The sequence below is a fragment of the Trachinotus anak genome, unplaced genomic scaffold (genome assembly GCF_046630095.1).
Source record: "Trachinotus anak isolate AG129_WGS33_773 ecotype Australia unplaced genomic scaffold, CSIRO_AGI_Tana_v1 ptg000032l, whole genome shotgun sequence".
NCBI classification, from domain to species: Eukaryota; Metazoa; Chordata; class Actinopteri; order Carangiformes; family Carangidae; genus Trachinotus; species Trachinotus anak.
In genome coordinates, this window is record NW_027273883.1 from 26918544 (window position 1) to 26934503 (window position 15960).

General features: G+C 42.8%; 1 long non-coding RNA gene across 1 annotated transcript; it reads right to left on the minus strand.

Moving 5' to 3' along the window:
• Positions 1-8093: 8093 nt before the first annotated feature.
• LOC139613833 (uncharacterized) lies at positions 8094-15951 on the minus strand. Its single transcript, XR_011686831.1, has 3 exons — positions 13291-15951; positions 10913-12194; positions 8094-9719 (listed from the first exon to the last, which is right to left on the minus strand). It is a non-coding gene; the product is annotated as an uncharacterized lncRNA (long non-coding RNA).
• Positions 15952-15960: the final 9 nt, after the last annotated feature.

The following is a 15960-nucleotide window of genomic DNA, read 5'->3' on the forward strand; positions in this document are numbered from 1 at the left end:
TGCAACATTGGGCAGCTTCGATGGTTTAGCCATTCCTGACACCAAACAGCCTGTCAGCTCATTGATTTATTAATGGGTGTGTCACCCATTTTTTAAATATTGATTGATTTGGCAATACCCCATTGGGATCAAAGAGGTTGTCAGCACTTGGAAATATTGTCCCAACATCAATTTTCTACTGCTTATCCCAAGGCAGATTGCAGTGACAGATGTTGCTCTTCCCAGCAACCTTTTCTGGCTGATCCCGAGGCCAGATGGGATCTATAGACTTGTTGATATGGGTCTATCTCAGGACAACCAAAAGTCCTTCTCCATAGCCTCCCCAAATCCTCCCACACCAAGGTTTTTGCATCCATGACCACCACAGCCACAGCCCTTCCGGCCTGTTGGTACCCATCTACTGCTTCAGGAGAACCCTGAGAACCATGCCCAAAAGGCCTTCTTCTTCACCATGACGGTCTCCTTCACCGTTTGTATCCACCAATGGGTTCTCATATTGCTGCAACTCTGTGCAGCTGCCTCCAAAGCAGAGGGTTTAATCATGGCCCGCTCAGATTCCATGTCCCTGACCTCCCACAGGATACAAAAGAAGTCCAGGGACCCAGCCCACTAAGCATTTGGGTCTACCAGGTCTGTCCGGCAGCCTCCCCAAACAGCTGATTGCTTTAGCAACTCCAATTAGCAGAGAGGGTGGTTGGTATTGTCCAAGATGGCCTGCATCTTACAGTGCATACGTCTCTCCACAGCAGTCATGAGTGAGTCCAGTCTCCTACCAAGCACAAACCCAGCCTTTTTAACAAGCTTGTCCAGTCACCTTGTGTTCTTTACTGACAAGTTGCTGCCCCAGCAGACTGCAGCATAAAAGAGGACACACTCCACCACTGACTGATCTTCCTGAGGAAAAAGAGCTGGCTCTCTCCCTGCACTCTCCCTCCTGCCCATTCCTGATACACGCCACAATAGCTGTGTCATCCGAGTATTTCTGGATGTGGCAAGACTCAGAGTTGTATTTAAAGTCTGCTGTATACAAGGTAAACAGTAGCAGAACCAGAACAGTCCCCTGTGGAGCCCCAGTGCTGCTCACCACTGTCTCTGAGACACAGTTACCCAGCCTGACGTACTGTGGTCATCTTGTAAGGTAATCTACAATCCAGGACATGAAGGAGCTGGTCCCCTCTAGCTGGTCTTTGAGAATGGGGGGTTGGATGGTGTTGGAACACTTGGTGATAAATAAGGATTTATTTACAGCTAAATGTCTATAAGCAGCTGAATGAATGAGGTGTAATTGTGAACACATAGTAAAGAGGTTGGAATCAAACGGATGAATTAAGTTGATCTTTGACAACTGTTCACTTAGTTTGGCGACAGTGAAATAACGGATGTGGATCAGAGTTACGCAGGAACGCAGGAACAGTAGGGGGATAATCTACTTATGGAGCACTTGAAAACAGGAATCCAGTGCACTGTCCAACATCAACTGTTATCACAGACAGCAAAACCTAACCCCGATCTTTATCCCTGCCGGTGGTGGGCCCACAGGGTGGCGGCCCCATGTAATTTTTTCAGGCTGTGCCCACAAAGGGTCCAGACCAAGCCATCAGACATTTGCCAGCAATTTGCCCTCCAAGGTCTGGTTTCAGGAGAGGGCCACGATTTCCCTGATGCAGGTGAAGTGATACATTTAGAAATAATCCCCATCAGGGTTGTTTGAATCATGTGTATCAATGAGTCTGGCCCCTCCCTGGGAATAATTTGCCTTCAGAGATCCAACCAGAGGTTGACCATATTAAGGTGGCATCTTGGCATCTTGGAGGGGCTCTTGGAAAAAGGAGTAGCAGAAAGGACAGTTTGACTTTGGGGATGTACAAATTAAATAAGCAGGGCAAATAAGTAATTTTATTTTGAAAAGTCAAGGATATGCAGTGACATGTTTTTTGAGGAAACAACCAAGCCTGTTTCCTCTAATTGTCAGAGTTGTAAATCACTGGCACTATTTTACCTCAGTACATGGATCTGCTTCTAAATATAACTGTCGGTAACAATGACTGGAAGAGTGATTGTGTCTAGTGCTGATATGACTGAGCAGAGGAGGAGGAGGAGCAGTAAGAAGAAGAGAAAGCGGAGGGAGATGCAAGAAGAGGCGGAGGAAAAGGACCTTTACTCTGGAGCACAGATCAGGCCAGACCTGGCTCGTCTTGTCTGGGTTGCTAGGAAACCGGCAAGGCGCCTGATCTAATTTATTAAATTCAGCCTCTCGCCTCCTCTATATCTTTCTCTTCCTCTTTCTGTGTCTGTCTCACTCGCTCACTTTCGGCCTCCATGCTGCTTTCCCTATCTGTCATTATCTTTCCCACCCTCTAAGGCGCTTATCTCCCTCCCTTCCTCTCCTTTCCTCACTCTTCCTCTTTCCCCTCTCACTCTATCAGGCACTCCCCAGCTGCTTGTGTGCACGTGTGGATATATATCATTCTCACTCTCTTTCCCATCCTCCCTCCATCTCAGACCTCAGACAGAATATTCTCTCAGGCTGTTCAGCAGTGCCACCCCCATATCTTTCACACCGAGCCGTGAGTACCACCCTCAGGCAGGCCAGACCTTCTGCGACTTACCAAGCACACACAACACACACATGTAAACACACACACACAAAAACTGCATTACCATTTAGAGTCTAGATTCATAACCGTTGATGCTTCATCCTTTCTCTACAAAGCTCTGCTTATTTCCTGAATTACTCAACAACGTCCTTGCTATCTTCAACCCAATCAATGATTTGAAATGTTCCAATACCATTTTATTCTCCCCAATACCAATGCTGATACCTGAACTTGTGTAACGACCAGTACTGAGTACTGATACAATACCATTGTGTAGCAGCTGTACACTACTAACCCTGCATGGATGTGATACGGTTGCTGTGGCTCAGGTTAAACCTTTTGTAAAACATGAGCAAAGAAGAACAGATATCCAGAAAAAAAAACTGCTATTTTATTTTAGTGTTAAACTGTAAAGTTTATTAATCAATTATGTGGATTATTGAAACAGTGCATACACGTCAATACCAAATCCAGGTATCTGTATCGAAACAACTCTGTCAATGATCGTTCGTGTTGATGATTGTTAAAGCAGGAGGTCTACACAGGGAATGCCTCTGCGCGTTGATGCCAGGGGATAAAGTTGTGTTTTATTTACAGATGGAAACATATTGAGTGTATCACAAACAGTATTAAATTGTAGCTTTTAGCAATGCTCTGCCAGGCCCCATCTACATACTAAACTTTTGTCTGATTTTCAGTGAATGACATGCCTGCTCAACTGGAGGTCAGGTCAGTCAAGAGCATCCCACTGATGGGCCATAAAAAACTTACTGTAGCTGTACTTTAAAAATTGCCATCTTCCTGTTCTGCCCTGCAGTTGACAGAATATGCAAAGGAGGCAGTGGCTGCTTCACTGTTCATCCAGTATGGATTTAAAGTCAAAGCTTTAATCTCAGCTTTATTTCATTTTAAACCAAATAAGCTAAACCACAGAGCCAAAACAACTAATTGTGTTGCTACATGCAACTGTATCATTATGTCAAATAACCAGTTGCCAGTTTCAGCCTGACTCTCTCCAAGTTATCCATGTGCAGTCATAGGTAGCCTTATTTGTCTATGTTGTTCATGATAACAGTTAGGTTGGGTGAACCACACCTATCAAACTGGCACAGGATTTTTATTTAATTAATAAAAATTTTATTCCGGCTGTATTCAATTCAATTCAATTCAATTTTATTTGTATTGCGCCAGGGGGCGAGGAAAAACTCCCTTTTAACAGGAAGAAACCTCCAACAGAACCAGGCTCAGGGTGGGCGGCCGTCTGCCTCGACCGGTTGGGTTTAGGAGGAAAAAAGGGGGGGTGGGGGGAGGAGAGAGGAGAAAAGAGAGAGAGAGAGACCAGGAACAGCTGTGTAGGTAATGGTGTTATCAATAATAATGACAGGTAACAGTGGTTAATAGTAAAGATGAGTAGTGGTGGATCTGGATCCTGCTGCTCCAGAGGCAGAGAGACCTGCAGAATGAGGACAGAGAGAGGGAGAGAGAGGAGAAGCACAAACTACGGGAGAGAAAAAATACAAAGTTAATGGCATAAAGTAGTCGAGAGAGAGAGAGAGAGAGAGAGAGAGAGAGAGAGAGAGAGCCCAGTGAATCATGGGAATCCCCCAGCAGTCTAGCTCTATAGCAGCATAACTAAGGGATGGGTCAGGACATACCCGAGCCAGCCCTAACTATAAGCTTTACTAAACAAGACAGTTTTAAGCCTGATCTTAAAGGTAGAGAGGGTGTCTGCCTCCCGAACCCACACTGGGAGCTGGTTCCACAGGAGAGGAGCCTGATAGCTGAAGGCTCTGCCCCCCATTCTACTCTTACAAACTCTGGGAACCACAAGTTGACCTGCATTTAGAGAGCGAAGTGTCCTATTGGGAAAATAGGGAAGTATAAGCTCTCCAAGGTACGATGGTGCCTGACCATTAATAGCTTTGTAGGTGAGGAGGAGGATTTTAAATTCTATCCTGGATTTTACAGGGAGCCAATGCAGAGAGGCTAACACAGGAGAGATGTGATCTCGTTTCCTAGTTCCTGTCAGTACTTGTGCTGCCGCATTCTGGATCAGTTGGAGGCTTTTTACTGAGTTACTGGAACATCCTGACAATAAAGAGTTACAGTAGTCCAGTCCTGAAGTAACAAATGCATGAACTAGCTTTTCAGCATCCTTTAGACACAGAATGGGTCTGATTTTAGCAATATTGCGCAGGTGGAAGAAGGCTGTCCTAGAGACTTGCTTTATATGTGAAGTAAAGGACAAGTCCTGGTCAAAAATGACACCAAGGTTTCTGACTGTAGCTCTGGAGGCCAAGGTGATGTCATCCAGAGTCAGTATATTATCACATAGTGTATCTCTGAGGTGTTTTGGGCCAATTACAATAACTTCAGTTTTGTCTGAGTTTAAGAGTAAGAAATTACTGGTCATCCAGATTTTTATGTCCTTAAGACTCACCTGGAGTTTGACACCTGGTTGGTCTCACCTGGCTTCATGGATAAGTACAGCTGGGTGTCATCTGCGTAACAATGGAAATTTATCTGGTGCCTCCTAATAATGTTTCCCAGAGGAAGCATATATAGACTGAAGAGCATTGGTCCTAGCACAGAACCTTGTGGAACTCCATGGCTGACTGTAGTGTTGATAGAAGAGTCATTATTAACATGAACAAACTGGAGTCTATCGGACAGATATGACTTAAACCAGCTTAGTGTGGTTCCTTTGATGCCGACCATATGTTCTAGTCTCTGTAATAAAATCTTATGATCAATGGTGTCAAATGCAGCACTAAGATCTAGCAGGACAAGTATAGAGACAAGTCCATTGTCTGAAGCTATGAGGAGATCATTGGTAACCTTAACCAGAGCTGTGTCTGTGCTATGATGGACTCTAAAATCTGACTGGAAATCTTCAAACAAACCATTTCTGTGCAAATAATCACAGAACTGGTTTGCAACAACTTTCTCAAGGATTTTGGAAATGAAGGGGATGTTGGATAAAGGTCTATAATTGGCTAAAACATCAGGATCAAGAGTAGGCTTTTTAAGTAGAGGTTTAATTACTGTGACTTTAAAAGCCTCATTCTTCTTAGCGCTTGGCTTGAAAACAAAACAGCCCTTTGACACAGCTGAAGTAGACATCTTAGCATTAACTTCACAAAAGTAGTAGTACAGTCTGAAACATAAATTCCTTTTAATTTGAACAATTTATATTTTATTTGTAATTTTTTGTAACTTCTCTTTTAATGCCCAAAATATCAATTAATTGAATACTTACTGATTTATTTATTTATTTATTTGATTATTTTTTCATAAAATTATTTATGAATTTCTGTTTTAGATATCAATTAATGAAATTAATTACTATTTCCATGGTCATGACTCCTGTGATCCCCCTTAAAAGTTCTAGCCAGACCATCATTAATATTATTAATAATATAATATACTGTAAAAGAGAAACACATGTATTAATTAATGCATGATATATCACATTGTATATTACTGTCGATGTAATGTTTATATGTTGTATTTTTGTAGCTAGTATTGATAATAATCTCAACATAAAAAACACTGGTGTGTTGCAACCTGGTTTAATTAAGTGATGCTTAAATGTCCAGATTTAAGACCTCTAATGACCACTAGAGTCTGGCTCCAACAAATTAAAATGTCCAACTTTACAGCAGAAATAAACATGTTTACAGCCTGGTACAAAAACTGTTCTGGTCTCTAGAGATAATTTCCTCCTTCATGACAGTTTATAGTTTATAGAACTCACCTGTTTACATTTCATTAAGGACTAAAGGTATGGAGAATTGAAGGCGTGGCCTCTCTGAGTGACAAGTGGGTTATTGTATGTTTGCCACAAACCAGCATTCTCCAAAGTGTCAGCTCCACCTCTTTGAATATTTTTGGATTAGCTGGGAGTTAGGGGCGGAGTCAGGCGCTGTCAAGGTGGTGCTCTTCAGAAACCTGTGGGTGACTTCGCAGAGGCTATGTCGTGTGTGCGCGCCCACACACAGTTGACACACATCAGACTAAAGACCAGTTAATTGGGGAAAGCTTGTCCAACCTGTGTCCCCGGTTGGGAAACAGCACATTTCTGGGGTAGTGGTTCGGGTTAGGGTTGAAGTGAGTCTCATTTGTCTCTGTGTCAAACACACACAAAGCCTCTGCTCCTTCACACTGAGGCTGGAATGAACATTATAACTGAAATTTACAGTCATGAAATGGAAAAGATCATCACTGAAGTCAGCCACAGTCACTCTCTGCATCCTGCTGCCAGGAAAGAAAACAGTTGCCCCCTGGGAAATGTGGTTCCTCTCATCATCAAGGGTTGATTGTGACCTCAGCAGAATGAGATCAGTGGCACTGCTGTAAGCTCCAGTCATCATTTTGTCAGCAGTGACACAGCAAACTGAGAGGGGGCATGTTACTCAGAGGCGCTGTCACCTGCTCGCGGCCTCAGGTGAGATCTGAAGCCTCGAAGCATCAAACGCCCAGGAATAAAAATACGATGGCATTAAACTGCTTGTTAAACCTGAATTTTTGGATGTCCCCTCACCCATTTTATTCCACCCCGGCCTAGGTCTCTATGAATCATCACCACCCCTGGGTGCTCGTCTGTGTACAACAGGATCAGAGGGTGATGAAGAAGAGAAATAATAACCACCCACTGCTGTAATGTTGTAATGCCCCGAGGGAGCAGGAGGCTTGAACGAAATTTGAATAAGCTGTAGTAGCTTGTGTGGGTGTGCTGCTGTTCGTGTGTGCATGTGTGTGTCTGCATATGCTTGTGAGTGGAGATGTAAAAACCATAAAGTGGGAACTGAACTGCAACTGACCGAAAGGAGGTGGAACCTTTGTGACTGATGTTTACACATCACAGTGTTGAAAGCTCTACCTTCTGTTTCTCCTCTTCATTTTCCCGCACATCTGTATCTCTGCAGATGGAGCTTACTCACGAGGTGAATTGTCGCTTTGACCGCTGTAATTAAAAGGTGCTGGCAATACACACACAGTGACTGGTTCAGAGGAACACAAACACTCACATAAGTCTTTTCTGCTGGTGTGTGCCCAGTCAGATGGCATGATTTCTGTTGTGTTTGTTCCTCTCTTTGAGCTAAAAATGACAGATGAGCAGTAGGCTCGGCTGGTGATTGACAGTTTGCTTGATGGCAATGAAACAGGGAGGACCAGCTGTTGTCTGCAGACCCATTTTTAAGTCAGTAAGTAAGTTAAGCCTGTGTTGTGTTGCCATCTACCTAGAAATTGATGAGTTACTTTTACATTTAGTGGAGGAAGTTGTCGGCTTGTAACGAACATTTGTGCGCGGTGACATTCAGTTGCTATTCTAGAGTCTGTTGGGGCCTTAGGCAAAATAAATGGCAGAGATGCCCCTGATCATCAACATTATATAATAGGGAGATCGGGCATGGTTGTAACATTTTGACGTTTCTGTCTGTGTCTTGGAGCTTTTTGAAGCCAGTGTGTTCAAAACTAGTTAAATGTGTCTGCTAATAAATGGTGTAGGTGTTATCTCTGCAACACAAACAGACGAATTACTGCCTCACGTTTGTATCCTCCTCCATTCAGACTAGTTTCAGATTACAGTCATATCAAATATTAACCATTTGCATTACATTTTGTCATAATTGCTGTGTGAAGTCTTGAGTTATGGCTAAAAAGTGTTGAGTGCAATCACACTGACCTTAACCTTTGACCTTGGACCACTAGAATCGAATCAGTTCATACTTGAGTACAAGTCGATGTTTGTGCAAAATATAAAAGAAGAAACCCATTACAGAGACATAGCGTTAACGAGAATGGGACAGATGGACGGACAACCTGAAAACATAATGCCTCCACCTCTGACTGTCGCCGGTGCAGAGCCTGGTTTTGTCAGGGATAGTAATTTCAGGACCCAAGCGCAGACAAAAAACAAAAACTGGGCTGGCAGAGTTCAACGATTTATTAAACAGATAAAAAACACAAAATTCTCACTAGCTGCAGAAACAAAGCCAGTGCGGGGACGATGAGAATCCAAAGTCCAAAAAACCAAAACCAAAACTCAGGAACTAAAAATGATAACTAACAAAAACCAAAGCACCACAGCACAAGGAGACACCGGGGAAACACTGGGAAACAGAACAGGAGCACAAGAAACAGGAAACTCCACAGAGGGAAAGCAGATGAACTGACCGGGAGTGAGGGAAAGACACAGAGACAAATACACAAGGGAGGCAAGATCACTGGACTCAGGTGAAACACATCAGGGCGGGGCAGACACTGGTTCCTTCAATTTGCCCTTAAATGTTGTACAGGCACTAGATTTATGAGTATATCTGAAGTACTTTGATGATCTCCTCACTTTTAGGAATCATGACTTACATTTACAACAGTAAAGCTGCTAAAACTACATTTCCCTTGATATTACACAAGTCTTAAGTGTTTCTGGGAAGAAATAACAGTTAAACTCATTACTGAGTTTAAACTGAGTTTTATTCAGCCACAGTAACTCAAAACAATCATTTCATTTTTTCATTATTCACAACACTTTGAGGACGTGGTTTATAAATGCAATGACGTGAACAAAGAGTGAGTGGTAATTTGACATAGCCGATCACATTGAAAAGGGGCTTTTCCGATCACGAGCTGATCGATCTGTGCATCGGGGTTCAGACCTGCTCACTGGGGTACCTCTTCATGCCCGTGAGGGCTCCCTCCGGCTGCCTCCCCCGTCCAAAGACCTGCAGGTTGACTGGTCACTCTAAATGGCCCCTTGGTTCAAATGTGAGAGTGAATGTTGAATATCTATGTCAGCCAAGGTGGACCCAACCTCTTGCCCAGTATTAACTGGGATTCTCTTCACCCTGACCCTCAAAAGGATGAGCAGCGCAGCTGATGAATGGATAGATGGATCATTTTATTTTCTTTAGATTTGTCCAGTCTTCTCCGGTGGTTTTTCTCTGCTGTTCTTTTAGTTTCTTTTCATGTTTGTCTTCCCTTGTTTCCTCAAAAACACAATCTTGCCCTTTTTAACGCCTCTGACGGTGCCGGGTGTCAGAGGAGCATCACTTCTCTGCCGAACAACGCCTAGTTTGTCTCATTGTAATTCCTCACCACCGACAGTACTGCCGAGAACTGTCAACCAGATTAATGAATTAGTTTGCTGGCCACACACACACACACACACACACACACACACACACACACACAAACACGAACACACACATTAACACAAACCCGTCTCTTGTCTTAAGCTTTGACTTTGTGGCATGCTGCAACTTTCAGTTCTGTTTAAGACCATTTAAATTCTCGTGCAGGAGTTTCTCGTCTCGTCTCTGCAGCGACCCACAGGAGGAAACAGTGGGACGGCTGAGCTGCCATGTCACTTTGTATCAGGTCTCATCCATTTCATGCAAATGGGCTCACATTCAGTTTATGGTGTGTCCTGTCAGTGCCAAATTGACACACTGTATTGTTTTTCCTACTGTATGCAACCTTCATCGGTGAGTCTGCAGTACCCTGCAGCCTTTTGCCTCTTGTCTAAAAATGTTGCTCCTCTGTTTTATACTCAATGCAGTGAGATTATTCTAGGATGCATTATAATTTTTCATTCTTACCTTTTAAATATAATGTGTACTACATGAACAATCCAACAGATTACTCTCATTACAATGACAAAATTGGAACTTCTCAGTGACTTAAATCTCGTTTCGACTCAAATTGGAGTCAGTCATTTTTCTTGGGTTCATTGACCTTCTTGGTTCATTGACTCATCTTGTCTCATAGTGGAACAGAATGTTTGAGGATATGTGTATGCTGTGTGGTTTATTTTAGCCTCATGATGTAACCTTAAACACAATACCAACAATAATAATACTATTAAAATAAAAAGATCTCAGAATCTGTACTGGTATCAGCAGTTGTGTATCAGAATCGGATTGGAAATGGGAAAAAAATGGAAAAAATATGGATCGGCCCATCATTGTTTTTAGGTGTTCATATATATAAAACCCTTCACACCTTGTGCAGACAAATACCATGATACAGAGGGAGGGAGTAAGGGACGCTGCAGTTAGGACCAAGCCTTTATGGTAGGAGCCCCACCAGGTGAGCAAGATACTGTACGAGTATCTGTATCTGTAGAGGGCAACCATATGAGTAATTTTTCTCTCAGCACACAGAGCTCGTTAGTTGACTGTTCATTGATAAACTTCTCCCGTCCACTTGTAGACTATAACTGTTTTGGTTTTACTTGACATTATATTATTCACAGCAAAGCAAAGCAGACAAATCAATTCTGACCTATTGCCAAAGCTGATGTTACCCACCTGGCAGGCAGAAACAGGGCAATCTTCATCTCTTTCAGCTTCCTCCACCATAGTCAGACTGGTGGACTGGTGCAGCAGTGGCATGGTGGACCATCAAAATGACAGTTTTTACTGGCCCCATTAGTCCTGGCCATCTCTATGTGCCTGTCATTCAGGGTGCAGGCTGGTCCAGGGCTGAATTTTTGTCCCAGTCCGACACTGCAGTCTCACCAGTAAAGCTTCACCAGTGTTAATGCAGCTCAACGCCCTCATAGCACTGCTTTTTCAGGTTTTGTTCTTCTGACATTCTCCTCTTTGGCTATTCCTCCGCCATCTCTCCTGCCAATGTGATTATGTTGTGGAGCATATGCCATCCTTACGCCACCGCCAGCACAAGTTTAGTCCATGCACTTGCTTTTATCACCGGTCCCTCATCTGCAGTCCCAATCAATCCAGTTCAAAACCCTGCATGATTTGGCATTGAAGGGTGGGTAGACTGCTCCTCCTCCTTCACCTGGTAATCCTTAAACTGGCACTACTGGTTAGCATATTCTAGATTTACCATCTCTCACTGTGCCCGCTTCCCCATCTCCCCTCCTCTCTCCCTTGTTCTGTTCGCACCCTCTATAGCTGGAATAATGTTTGTGTTTTGGTCCAAACAACGTTCTTGATTTTCCCAGATACAGCTAGCAGACAATGAGGTCAGGTGGTGATTATCTTAGTTTAGCATAAAGACTGGAAACAGGGGGAAACAGATAAAGAAATGTCAAAAGATAAAAAAAAATGCACCTACCAACAACCTGAAGCTCACACAGAGTTCTGTTGTCGTTGTGGAGTCCCCAGCTTAACCAGCAAAGAATCCAGGCTGCTGGCACTAACAGCAGGATATGTTCAGTCCGTGTCTGCAGTAACTTCATTATGGAGACCTTTAAATTTTATTCTCAATGACATTTAGGCAAACAAAGGTTTTGTACTGGTTTTCAAACAGGTGAAAATGATTTTGAAGACCCAGTCTGTGAAGACTGACTGCTTCTGCCCTGCTGCAGTGACGGATGGATGTCAAGATTTTATCACCTGATTGAAGTTATGGGCAACTACAGTTTACAGGAAATTTCTTAGCCGTTAAAAAATGACAGCTCAAGTCTCCTGATGGAGTCCAAGCACCGGTGGTGGGAAGACTGGAGATGTTCCTCCTGCCAAGATGACTGATGGAGCGCGATGGTTTTTCTCCACTCGGCTGGAGTCCCCCCTCTTGTGAGGCAGCACAAAGGTATTGTGGTGTCGGCGGACACACAAACAGTATCTGTGAGATGACAGTCAGTGGTTTGACAGTTTTAAATTCAGGCAGCTGCTTTACAGAACCTGTGCTGAGACATGAGCAAACAGGAGGCTAAAAAGTCAACAGCATCACTACAGGTTGTTTAAAGCATTACATTATTTATGATATAGTTTTATTGTTAATGTGTTTGGTATTTTCCTTCAATTAGCCTCATCTACTTCTACCTTAGTGTCCTGTACATGTCCCAGACTCAGCACTTTGGTGTGGATATGACAACAAAAACTGCTTTCATTATTTCATAGTAATAGCTTTATGTGTTTATGTTGGAAGCTTTTTTCAGCAGTACAGGCTCTGGTTCCATAAACCACTGTGTGGCCTCAAGCTGTCAGGGTAGAACAATATAATACTAGATTACACTATGTTAAATACAGCGCTGCAGCATCTAAATGACCTGAATGGTTAATGTAATTTTGTTGTGACAGCCCTTAAACATATGTTAAAAATATTGTTGACAAATAATCCAGTTCGGTCAGCGGGTTAGCCCACCGCTGGAATATCTCAATAACTATTGAATGGACCCCCCAGTATATATGGTACATGTAGCATACCTCATCCCCCCCTCTCATGCCCAACTTGATGATTCCTTACAGGGAATGTCCTCTGCACCATCCACCTGACTTCCCCCCTTCTGTCTTACATTGATGCATAAACTCATACTCATCCTCATGTCAAGATTTAATTACTATAGTTTATTACCACAGCCTGACAGAAGGCCCTGTTGTCTGTTTTAACTCGCTGAGTCTGCTGACTGTGCTTTGCCTCCATTTGACCTTGGCAGCTGTTACAGTTGAGGCTGGAATATTCATACATACAGAATACAGGTAAATGTGACTTAAATTCCACCACATAACGAATAATGGCAGCATCTGAAAACATCAGACCTGTGTGGACCAGTGAGGAGAGCAAAACCTTCCTCCAGTTAATACAGGAACCAAACATAATGCCATATTTCCATCACATTTAACATGGGTTTTTTTGTAGTTTAATCTGCTGCTTGTTTAATTACATCATAGCCTCACAGAGCTGCTAGCATGGCTGTCACCTCTGTCTGTTAGTTTACCTTCTTTTTCCTCCAGTGTTCCCCATGTGTTTCCTGTTTGCTTCTCTCTGTGTTCACGTCCTGTGCACAGCTGCAGACATTGATCCTGGTCCAGTTAACAGCTGCCTGTCCCAGGCCCCAGCCGTCCCAGCTCAAAGAATCTACAATAAATAACTTCTTTTCTACTATGAACTTGTCTCTGGTGCTGAACACCATTGTTTGGTCCAAAACCTTACTTCAAAATGAGCACAGTCCACCATACATCAATTTACAATTTCCTTTCTCTTTTCCAGTTGGCAGTCGTCACCATCAGCTTCACACTTTAAAAATCAAACAACTTTATTCTACTTGAACAACACAGCCTCATTTTCCTCTGTAGCTGAAATTTGTTTTTGACTGCACCTTTGCAGAATTCAATATTAAGACTTAGACCATTAGGAAGCAGCAACATATAAAATATGTATAGAAGTATACAACCATTTTAAGACCATACTTGATCTTGTCTGATGTGAATATCCTCGAAACATAAAGTTAGAATTAGTGTACAGCCGAGACACAGGGAATAACTTGGCTTTACTTGGTTGTTTTTATTTTTCAGTCATTGAGACATCATAACCTTCCTCTACATGAGAGGAGCTAAAGTGCAGCTTCTCTCTGGGCTGCAGCGGATTCTAGTCTGTTGGAGAAACTACGTCTCCCCTTTTATGGATTTCTCCTGTTTAAACACTTGTATAGACAAGGCTGTGCTGTAAGTATGTTGAACTATTAAACCCTGGATATTTTTTTCTAATGAAGGACAGAATAGCTTTGTGATTTCAGAACACACAGATGAACTATTTAAGGTCATTTATTACATATTTCACACAGTGCTTCACAAAATATATAATGTTTTACACAGTTGAAACCATAGCTCATATTGATTATCAATTAAACTAATTGGTGGTGTTACCTTTAGTGGCTGAAATAGTTTTTCTACAGTGGTTGAATCTGGCTTCTTTTTGGTCAGTGTGGTCTTCACTGGAGGAAGCTGTTGAGGTTGAGGCTCAGTGTTTGTACTCACATTACCTACATCACCAGCTTCGCTTTAGTTTTTTTTAAGGGGACAGTTCATGAACACAGCATTTGAGACAGCATTAACCAAATTAACCGACATGAGCAAGATTAAGTCAGTGAGAGGTTTGAAATGTTGGTTTTGATACTTTAACTACACTATAACCGTGTCCTTTGGAAGACGTACCCGTCACTGATGTCGTAGACGGCACAGGCCAAACCACAATGATGCGACAGTCTGGGCTATGGAGGATTACACTTCGCGTCACCAACTGCGCCCGGCCACCTGTCACCTAGTAATATTGACAACTGAAGCTGAAATACAATACTTTCATTTAACAGTGTGATCCTCAGGCTCTCTGTGGGTGGTGCTTGCTTTTATTACTGACATGCAATGAATCCTGGGATAGGTTGGACCACCTGCATTGGGACCATGGATGTATAATAGAACCTGGACACAGCGCCGCCGCTCAGCCTGGCAGCCAGTTGTTTCCAGTGGCCACTCGTGGTATTGCAGCGAAAAATCCCCCTGTGGTCCAAACAGCATTTCCCCATAGAGCGCAATAGTAAAAGAGAGGCCTGTAAAACTTTTAACAGGACACCTCCAGCTGTGCACACAGCCAAATATCAATCTTTCTAATGTATATTTTTAAGCCATGGAGTTTTAATCTGTGTAAAAGTTTTTCAAAGCTCAGAAAAGTCTTTTTTCTCTGAGTGACGTCACCACTGTGTACGTGCACTCTATCCGCGGTCCCACTGTGTCTCGGGAACGAGCATGGTTGCTAGGTTACTGCTAGCATCGTCAGGACGAGAACAAGTTAATGTGAAAAGTGAATAAACGGCACAAAGGCGAGTTTTCTTCTACACACATCATGGTTCATTGATTTTGTGATTTTTTTTTGCCACATTTATTCGTCACTTCTTGTACTTTTTTTCAGGAATGTAATTGTTTTTAATCGATATATTCGCCGCATAACTGGATTCACTAAGACGCCGATATGATTTTTCATCACTTCCTCCGTCACAGTTTCTTCAGGTATTTTAATTTAAGTCATTGAGCTTCTTTGGGATCGTTTCTGTGATGTGTGAGCAGCAGTGTCTCATCCTGACTGCAGGTCACCAGCCTGTCATCCGCTCACAACAACCACCTTATTATTTTATAGATGAATGACCTTCTCTGTGTCAGCGGGTTAAACTATAACTGAGTCCGGCCTGGATGCAGCGTCCTCCGGGTCAGCAGCGGTGGCCTGAGCCGCTGCAGCCCGCTGCCCCTCTCTGTCCCTGAGGGAGGAACCGTCCTCATCACCGCCTCTAACTCCCCACGTCCTCAGTGTGTGCTCAGTATACAGTTTGCTATATGTTCAGTGGAATTCATCATTTAAATTAAATCTTTATAAAAATAATTTTGATATATTTTTCATTTTCAAATCAAATATCTGTGAAACAGAACAGTGAAACATAGATAGAGCAATGACGGGACATAAAGCATAACTACAGCACTGCACAGTTTTGGTTGTTTTGTTTTGTGTAAATCTGCTTCTCAATGAGAGAAAGTAAATGTAATAACTTTATCTGATGAGTTGTAGTTATCTGTCACATGCAGCATCAATATCTTAAAATTGCCTAAAAGACAATTTAAAC